Raw genomic sequence first — 8,473 nt, forward strand, 5'->3', positions numbered from 1 at the left:
GACGGTAGACCTCTGAGCACCCTTGACGAAGGGGACGAGCCATGTCTGGGAGGCCCTCAGGGCCCTTGGGAGGTTTGGGGCTGTGGTGGAGACCTGGTTCCCAGTTTTGTCCCCAACCTTAAGTCACTTGTAAGCTCTGCACCTTGGTCTGTCCACTAGGGCAATAGGGAAAGTATTCCTCGCCCTCCTAAGGTCCCGGGCAGGGTGCAGGGGGAACACGGGGGTTTGGGATATGGTGAAGGAGCTCATGAAGCTGGACTTACAATTACATGTAAGGTGACCTGAAGGCCAGCAAACCTCTAATTCATAGGCTTCTGTCACTTCCAGGAATTAATGTCCCCCTGGGTCCTGGCTCTGCCCAGGCTGCTGCCTGCTGGCTGAGTCGGAGCTGCCTACCCATCCTGTGGCTGTTGAGCACTGTGTAAGAGCCTCATAAGTTGGATAGGCAGGTTGGGGGAGTGTCTGGACATTTCTCCCGGGAGAGAGAATCGCCCCCTGATGCCAGGAGCCCCTTCCTTTGCGACCTCTGGAGCAGCACTGCCCTAGTCCTGAATTGTCCTTGCATCTCTCCAGAAGAAAACAGCGGCTCTGAGGTGGGCTGGAATCAGTACAGGGGGCTTCAGTGGGGCACCCCTGGGAGTGAGGGTAAAACACCCCTAGAAGGCAAAATGAGCTAGCTTCAGCATGTAATAGGGATACAATAAATATTTCTTGAGTGACTGAAAGGGTGAATTGTCTGCAAGCCCAGCCCAAGGGAGAGTTTATAGCTGCGTGGCTTGTGGGGACTAGGAAACACCCGAGGTCACTCAGAGTTGTCAGGGTGTAGCCAGGGGCCTGAGCATGGCTGAAGAAAGCTAGCGTGCAAGCCACCCAAGCATGCCCTGTCACCTACAGGAGGAGGGATGTGTGCATGGACACTTCCTCCAGGGGCCTTTCCGCAGGCCCCTGCACGGGCTTGGCTGCCCTGTTCCCACGGCTCCCTCTCTGTCACCATGGTAACAACACACTGATCACAACACCGTGGTAACAACACACTGATCCCCCTGATGGTAGCTACACGTTCAACTGTCAGTCTCTCTCCAAAGACTGTGGACTCCAGGAGGAGGGCGGGGCATTGCCTGTCCATTCTCTTTTGTATCCCTACCATGTAGCCCAGGGTCTGGCACTCAGTAGGAGCTCAGTGTAGACTTATGGGATTGATGAATGACTGTATGATGGAGTTTTAAAGGAAGCAGAGACAAAGGGCAAGAATTTGTCCACATGTCTCCAGTATTGTCCAGTGGTGTGGGTAGCCTGACATGTTCTAAACTTTGGGCAGGCAATTCCTAGAAAGCAGATGAGTCATCGAGCTTTCCCTATAGCCAGGTGACAGTGGACATCAAGCTCAAACAACTGAGTCCCCTTGCTGAGATCCCATGCCTGCCAGGGAAACTTCCAGTTGTAATTTGGTCCCTTCGGAGCAGAGAATGCACTGCCCAACTGATCGGAGCATCTGGGGCTACCTGCAGGTACATGTCTCTCTTTTAAATGACCGCAGGCATTCTGGTCTAACAGTTGGTCTAGTGTGAGTTTTGTAAATGTGAGTTGATCTCCCCTGAGTCTGACTGACTTTCTGTAGTAACACTTGGCTTTCACATGGGTTATCTGGTTTAATCTTCGTAACAACCATGTGATGTAGGCACATTGCTCTCATTTTTCAGATGAGGAAACTGAGGTTGACTGAAGTGAAATAACTTTCCCAAGGTCACAAAGACCTGGACGGAAGAGGCAAGACTCTAACTTGGGTATTCTGGCTTCAAATGCTGTGCGTAGTCCATTGCGTCACTTTAACTTTTGAACCTGCAGAGCTAAGGATGAAACCTCATACAAGACCCCACCTTTGAGACACTTTCAGCCTCCCTTTCAGGTGTATCCCCCAAGGTAACCTGGATGAAGGTGCTGGGGGCTCCAGAACACTTTCTGGGGTTGGGAGCTTGTTGGCTCTCCCCCCCAGCCCTTTTCCTATTGTCTCAGCAAAATTCTGGGCAGGTAGATTTTGCATAATGGGGCAGGAGGGATAGGTGAGCCCAGGGGTTCCTCTGAAGTCACCAAGAGAGATGGACAGAATCTGGGGACTCGTCATGGGTGGGAGACCTAGGAAGGAGGAAGCCAGATCAGAGGTTAGAGCAGCAGAGGACAGGAGGGAGAGAGGCCGATGGCTCAAAGGGCATCTTGGATAGAATTAAACTGTGGGGCGGAGTTAGGGCTTGTGGGGGGATAACAAAGATACAGAGAGACACACAGACAGATAGCAGAAATAGAAATACAGAGAAAAAGAGGCTCAGAAAAAAAAGAGAGAGGGGCAAAGAACACATTAACATCCAATGCAACTCAGTCTGGAGCTCTGTTGAATCATCGTCTGCTTTTCATGGTGAAAGCAGGTGAGCATCCACACCATACCTGTCTCTGGAGCAATACAGAGTCTCCTCGGTAGCAACCTACTCCTCCCCCACCCCGACATTTGCAAGCTGTATTCATTCATCCATTCATTCACTTAAAAACTGTTACTGAGTGCCAGCTTCTTGTCCTGGGGATACCGAGAAAAATAAGGCACAACCTCTGCCCTGAAAAGGTCTCACTCTGGTGGGGAAGCAAGGAGGTGACAAGACCGTTGTCCCATGGGAACACAGAATGCTGCGAGAGTGCAGAGGAGAGGCACCTGGCTCAGCCCTCGAGGAGGGAAGGAGGGGCAGGGAAGCTGTCCCCCAGGAGGGGACACAAAGGGCCCGCTGTGACCAGAGACTGGAGACCCGAGTGCTAGACCCAGGAAGAAGCAGGATGGGGGCTGCCCCTGGAAGCATTATTTGTAGAAGGGGTTTCCAGCTTGTCTCCAAGCCCTCTGACTTGTGACTCCGTCCAAGTTTCTCCGCTTTAAAGCACATCTCTGTGTTGCCCTCCGATCCAGAGCTTGGCCATCCTCCAACCCTATTCTTCCACACACCTCAACACACACGCACACGCATGTGCACACACCCTCACTTATTCATACCAAACAGGGTTTGGGGATTTACTGAGTTATGCAGATAAATCTTAAGTATTCACAAAGTACCCTCCTGACACACCTCACCCTTGAGCTGGTCCAGCTAAGGAAAAGCTAGTTTTCAGATTAGCAAACTGAGGCTGTACCCTCAAGAAGGAGACTCATTCTGCCACCTCTCTCCATCCTTGGGCCTCTGGCCTCATCTGCACCTGCTGGCTTCTTGCTGTGTGCCCCGTGCGGGGCCTGTGCCAAGAGTGTGGGCAGGATCATGTTTTGGCCGGAGCAGCCCAGTGACTTAAGCAAACACTTCAAAGCAGGAGACAGAAAAGTGTTCACCACGCTGCCCTGCGGTGGCAGGATGACCTGGCCCCGAGGCTGCCCATTTCATGAGTGCCTGGGAACTGGTGGGCTTCAGAGCTCCCCAAGGAAAGGCAAATGCTCCTCTCTGTCCCCAAGGAAGCCAGGGGCTCCATGCCCTGGCTGTGAGCATCCTCGGCCAGGAGACCGGGGTGAGGGAGCGGCAAGGTGAGTAGGGCGATGCCAACTTGTGTCTGGTTTTTGGCTCAAGGAACCAGAGCTCTGGCTGTGTGTCTGGCACTGTTCTAGGCACCGGGGACACATGACCCATGAGAGCCAGTCCCCGAGAGGTCAAGGCCCTGAAAGGAGCAGGCAGAGTGAGGCTTCTCAGAACACACACATGACAGAGCTGGGGACAGTATGTTGGAAGAAATCTTAGGATGGGCTCTGAACTGTGGAGGGTAAGGATAGGACCCGTCTGGAGAGAGTCAGATGGGAGTTGGCCAAGACCCCCAAGCATTTGAGGCCAGAAGGGAGGGAACGTCACAGAGCCGTAGAATGAAGAGAAGAGGAATGGGCCTTAGGGTTCATCTGAGTCACCTCTCTATTTTACAGATGAGAAAGCCGAGGTCCCAGAGATGAGAGGGACCTGCCTAAGGTTGCCCAGAGAGGCAATGTCAGAGCTGAGGTCGGTGCTCAGGTGACGCAGGACCCCAGCCTCTCCCTCCAGCATGGCCCTGCAGCACAGACCAAGCTCTCCCTCCACAAGGCGGGCTTGAGGCTCCTTGCGGACCCCCTCCTCCTTCCCATTCTTGGTATCACTCAGGTGTTACCTGGAGACACGATGCTTTCTCGAGGGGGACGGCTCTGCTTGCTGAGCACCAGCCGACTTTGTTAAAGGAGAGATTTAGGGGAAGCAGGTCTGTGGTTTCAGGGCCCGGGAGCCCAGGGGGATGATTCCAGACAGAAAAAAATGATTCTGCTCAGAACCAGGAATTGGTGGACCGGGTGAGGGTGTTCGAGGCAGTTCACACTGCCCTGGGAATGCTGAGAATGAAGGTGGGGGAGGTTCCCCAACCTCCAAAGTGCGTTCCAGGCTGTCAAGGTTGACAGATAGGCCTCCTGGCTGCAATTCAGGCTTTGGGGCCTTAAGCCAGGCACACGTTAATCTGGGTGTAGGTGCTGCCTCTATGGGCGCAGTGTAGAGGGCCTAGACTCCGATTCAGGGAGAACTGAGATAGCTGGAGAAACATGGAACTGATGGTCTTGGATTCCAGGCCTCACCCTGCCTCCAGGATCTAGCTTGGGTAGCAAGAGAAATAGGTCAGGCTGGGTTGTTTCGTGACCTTGGGAAAGTCATAGGAAAACGATGCCTTCCCATTTCCCCTTTCCTATCCCACATTCTCCAGGAGAGACTAAAACTGGAAGGTTCCTGTCACTCACCACCTGGTCCAGCCACCCCACTCTTCCTCCTGATTGCCCTTGACCACTCAGGCCTCTCTTCTCTGAGTGGTGGCAACTGGACGCTCTGAAGGCCCGAGTGGCCAAAGGTGAGGGTTCCAGGTCTCCTAGGTTTCATCCTTGAAGTCAGGGCCTGTGTCACGGGTACCAGAGAGGCACTGGGATATAGTGGGAAGAGCAAAGACTTGACGCTGAAGTCCTGACTCTGGGGTTGCTAGTCATGTGACCTTGGGCAAAGGATTAACCTCTTTGTGGCTCACTTTGTTCGTCTGTGAAAGGGAACACACGGCAGAAAGGAAATGCTTCTTTAAGGCAAGTTCCTTTCCTTCGGGCACACACGCTCCCTGCGGATGAATGCGCACTGCACTGCCATTCACTCGTCTCCATCATCTCTCTGATTCCCGGCTGCCTTCAGCCGTGCAGCCACACTGCAGCTAGGCAACATTGCACAGCGTCACCCTGCACAGGGAATGACCGAAGGAACCAGCAGTGCTGAGTGCCCGCTTTCAGGGCTTGCCCTCACAATCTCCCAGGGATGCAGCCAAGTGGTGGAATGGGTTCGAGAAGCCTCTTCTCCCAAGCCGCTGTGGCAGAGCCAAACCATCACGGCCTTCCATGTGCCTGTGACTTGGAGCCCTGGCCCCCACCCCTCCTGCCTCTGGGAGGCGTCAAGTGGAGAGGGTGTGAGCGTGAGTGTGTGTCCATGATGTGGGTGCAGCACCAGAACAGGGACGCTTTTCTACGAGGGAGTGGGACCCGGGGCATGTATGCACTCTTCTTGCTCCTCCTCACCCCCACACTCCCTGATGACCCTCTGTCTGTGGTCCTTTGCCTGGTGCCTGCGGCTGGCCATCTGCAGGGTGGAGGGGAGCCCTCCTGCCTGAGGAATAAGCTGGGCTAGGGGTGGGCTGGCTTTGTGAGAACAGAGTCTCGCACCTGGGGTGCCCAAGGTTCACACTGGAGAGGAGGCAGGGTGAAGAGGAATGTGTCTACCCTGACTTTTGTCCCAGGGGCCACGTTTGGGGGACAAGTCCAGGAATTTATCAGTACCCCTCTCCAAAGTGATCCTCCTATTGCTGTGTTTTTTTTTTTTTTTTCTACCTTCCAAGGTCAGAGCACTTAGCACCCTGATTCTTCCCTCTCTCTCCTCCCAGCAGCCTCCCCCAGAGCTATTCACAGGCGGCTAAGGTGGACATGGCTCACGGTTAGGGATAGGTTTTCAGCCCTATGAGAAGGGGCTTGTCCACTCGGGGGTGGGGGCTGGGACCAAGCCTGGGACACACTCAGGTTCCTCTGCGTGCTCAGCCCTGACCAGCCTGAACTCCATTCTCCCTCTGGGAGTCAGGGGGACATGAGATGTGTGGAATTCCCTGAGAACACAGTCCCAGCATGAGGGTACAGGAGGGACCCAGGGGCCGGCCTGTGGGGACCTCAGCTGAGGCCATTTCTCTGGGTCTCCCAGGACAGAAGGCGGGCTCTGGGTGGGTAGGAAAGAGGCTGGCTGAGTGGCTCTGGGGTCCAAGGCTCAAGAAGTACCCGTCCTAACCCCCAGAGCACAGGGAGCAGGCCACAGCACGCACAGGCTCTGAGGAATCCTCAGGACGCCTGGGTTGGCTGGGCCCAGTTCCCGTCAGCCCTCCAGGGCTCTGCTCTGGCCGGGGCTGCTCACAGAGCCGCTTTGTTCCCCAGGAGCCTCCTGAGCATTTAGCTTGTCTCGTCCTGCTGGTACATTCGTTGGCTGTGATTCCCACTGAAGACATCTTCAGGGGGCAGGCAGGGCGCCAGGCTTGCGGGCATGACCTGGACTGCTCCGCTGAGCAGGGAGCTCGTCAGCCTGCAATGTGACGTTGGGGCTGTCTGCCAAGGGCCGCAGCAAGTCTGCCTGGGAAGTTCTGACGCCACTGCTGGCCCTGGTGGGGAGGTCGAGAGCAGCATCTGCAGCTAGAGCACCCTGGGATTGCCTCCTGCTGCCCAGGAACATGCTGTGTGATTACAGGCAAGTTCTTGCACTTCTCTGAGTTCTCACTTTCCTCAACTGCAAAATGTGGGCAATAACAGCACCTATCTCAGAGTGAAGTTGGGAAGATTAAACAAGGTGAGGCATGAAAGCACTTAGCACAGGCCTGGCACTTTCCAGAGGGCCCACTCCATCAACACTGTCCTTTCTCTTATGGTCTCTCCCCAGCCAGCTTGAAATGTCCTCCCTTTCCTTCTCAGTTCTCCCTGTCCTTCAGCTCAACCCACACTTCCTCCATGAAGCCCGCCTTGATTGCTCTGATTGTGCCCACACTCTTGTGGTACTCGCGGGTGATGCCCACAGTTAGACACCGGCCACGCTGCTGTTAGGGATTTGGCTCTAAGGGTTTACAGGAGGCTCCTTCCTGGAGCACGGGATTTGGGTGTTTTGCTTCTGTTGTGTCCGTCATGGGCCAGAAGGTACTAAACAGACTAACAGGAGTGCTCACGTCTTGACTGGATAAACCCAGCCTGGGTCCTGCCCCAGGGCCGTTGGAAGAGCTGTCGTTTGTTGCGGTGTCGGCCATGCTCCGCTGAAGGTCCAGGTATTCCGAAGAAGGGTTTCAGTTGCAGCCACACCCAGCCAGCTGGTGAGCTCATGTTAATGGGACTTACCCACATTGTACCGGCTTGCGCCCCTCCCTCTGACTCAGAGCCTGAATCCCCCCCAGTGCTGTTCCCCGTGGTTAGGTTTGGGAGTCTCCAGAGGTCTCTGGGCAGGTTTTCCTGCTCCAAACTTGTTCTTACTGTCTACTGCCCACCAGCCACGGAGAAAGGGCCCCTCCTGAGGATTCTGCTCTGCTGCCCCCAGGAGCTCCAGCCTTCGAGGGCCTGGTATCTCAGTGCACTCTGTGACCAGCAGCCACACCAGGTATCACACAGAAGTGTGGGTGGTGGCTTCTCTCCAACCTGTACCACGCTGTGTTGCCCCCACCCTGACGGTGCTGGGGTGCAGACTGCTATCTGCCATCAGAGACACCATTACTAAGGTGGGGCACATGGTGACAAACTGGACTCTATTTCCCAGCGTCCCTTACAATGGGCTGTGGCCACATCACTGAGCCCTCACCAGTGCAACGCTGAGTAAGCTGAGCCACCTCCAGGTCTGGGCCTTAAGGTGTTGGGCATGCTTCCGCCATGCTCTCTCCTCTTCCTCTGGTGCTGGTGACCCAGCTTCCACCAGGCATGATGACAATGGCCAGGCACAGGGGAACCAACAGGTGGAAGGGACCTCAGCCCATGGATGACCTCATGAAGCGGAGGCTCTGCTGGCCTGGGCTACCCACCCTGAGACTTTTGTTTGAGAGAAAATCTCCTCTGTTGTGCAATCCGCTGTAATGAGATTCTCTTTGTAACAGGAGTCTAGTCTTCAACATACATGTGGGCTCCAGGTGTGACGAGAGCACAGCCCCTCAGCTTCTGCTTATAGTCCTGCACCCCCTCCGCCCAAGGCCTGGACCGATCCCCACGGCCTGGCTCAGGATAGAGGCCACAGAGGCCCATTTCCTGGATTCTCGTCTGTCCCAGACTTGATGGCAGGGACTCTTCCTGCCCTGTAAGTAGAGGTCTGGAGGGCCTCTGATTCATCAGCTCATCAGACACACCCAGACTCGTCCCAGGTTAGGGTCAGCTGGGACACCCAGGCCTGCGTGTCTCTAAGAGCAGGAGCTTCATCACTGG

This window comes from Equus quagga, chromosome 13 (genome assembly GCF_021613505.1).
Source record: "Equus quagga isolate Etosha38 chromosome 13, UCLA_HA_Equagga_1.0, whole genome shotgun sequence".
NCBI lineage: Eukaryota > Metazoa > Chordata > Mammalia > Perissodactyla > Equidae > Equus > Equus quagga.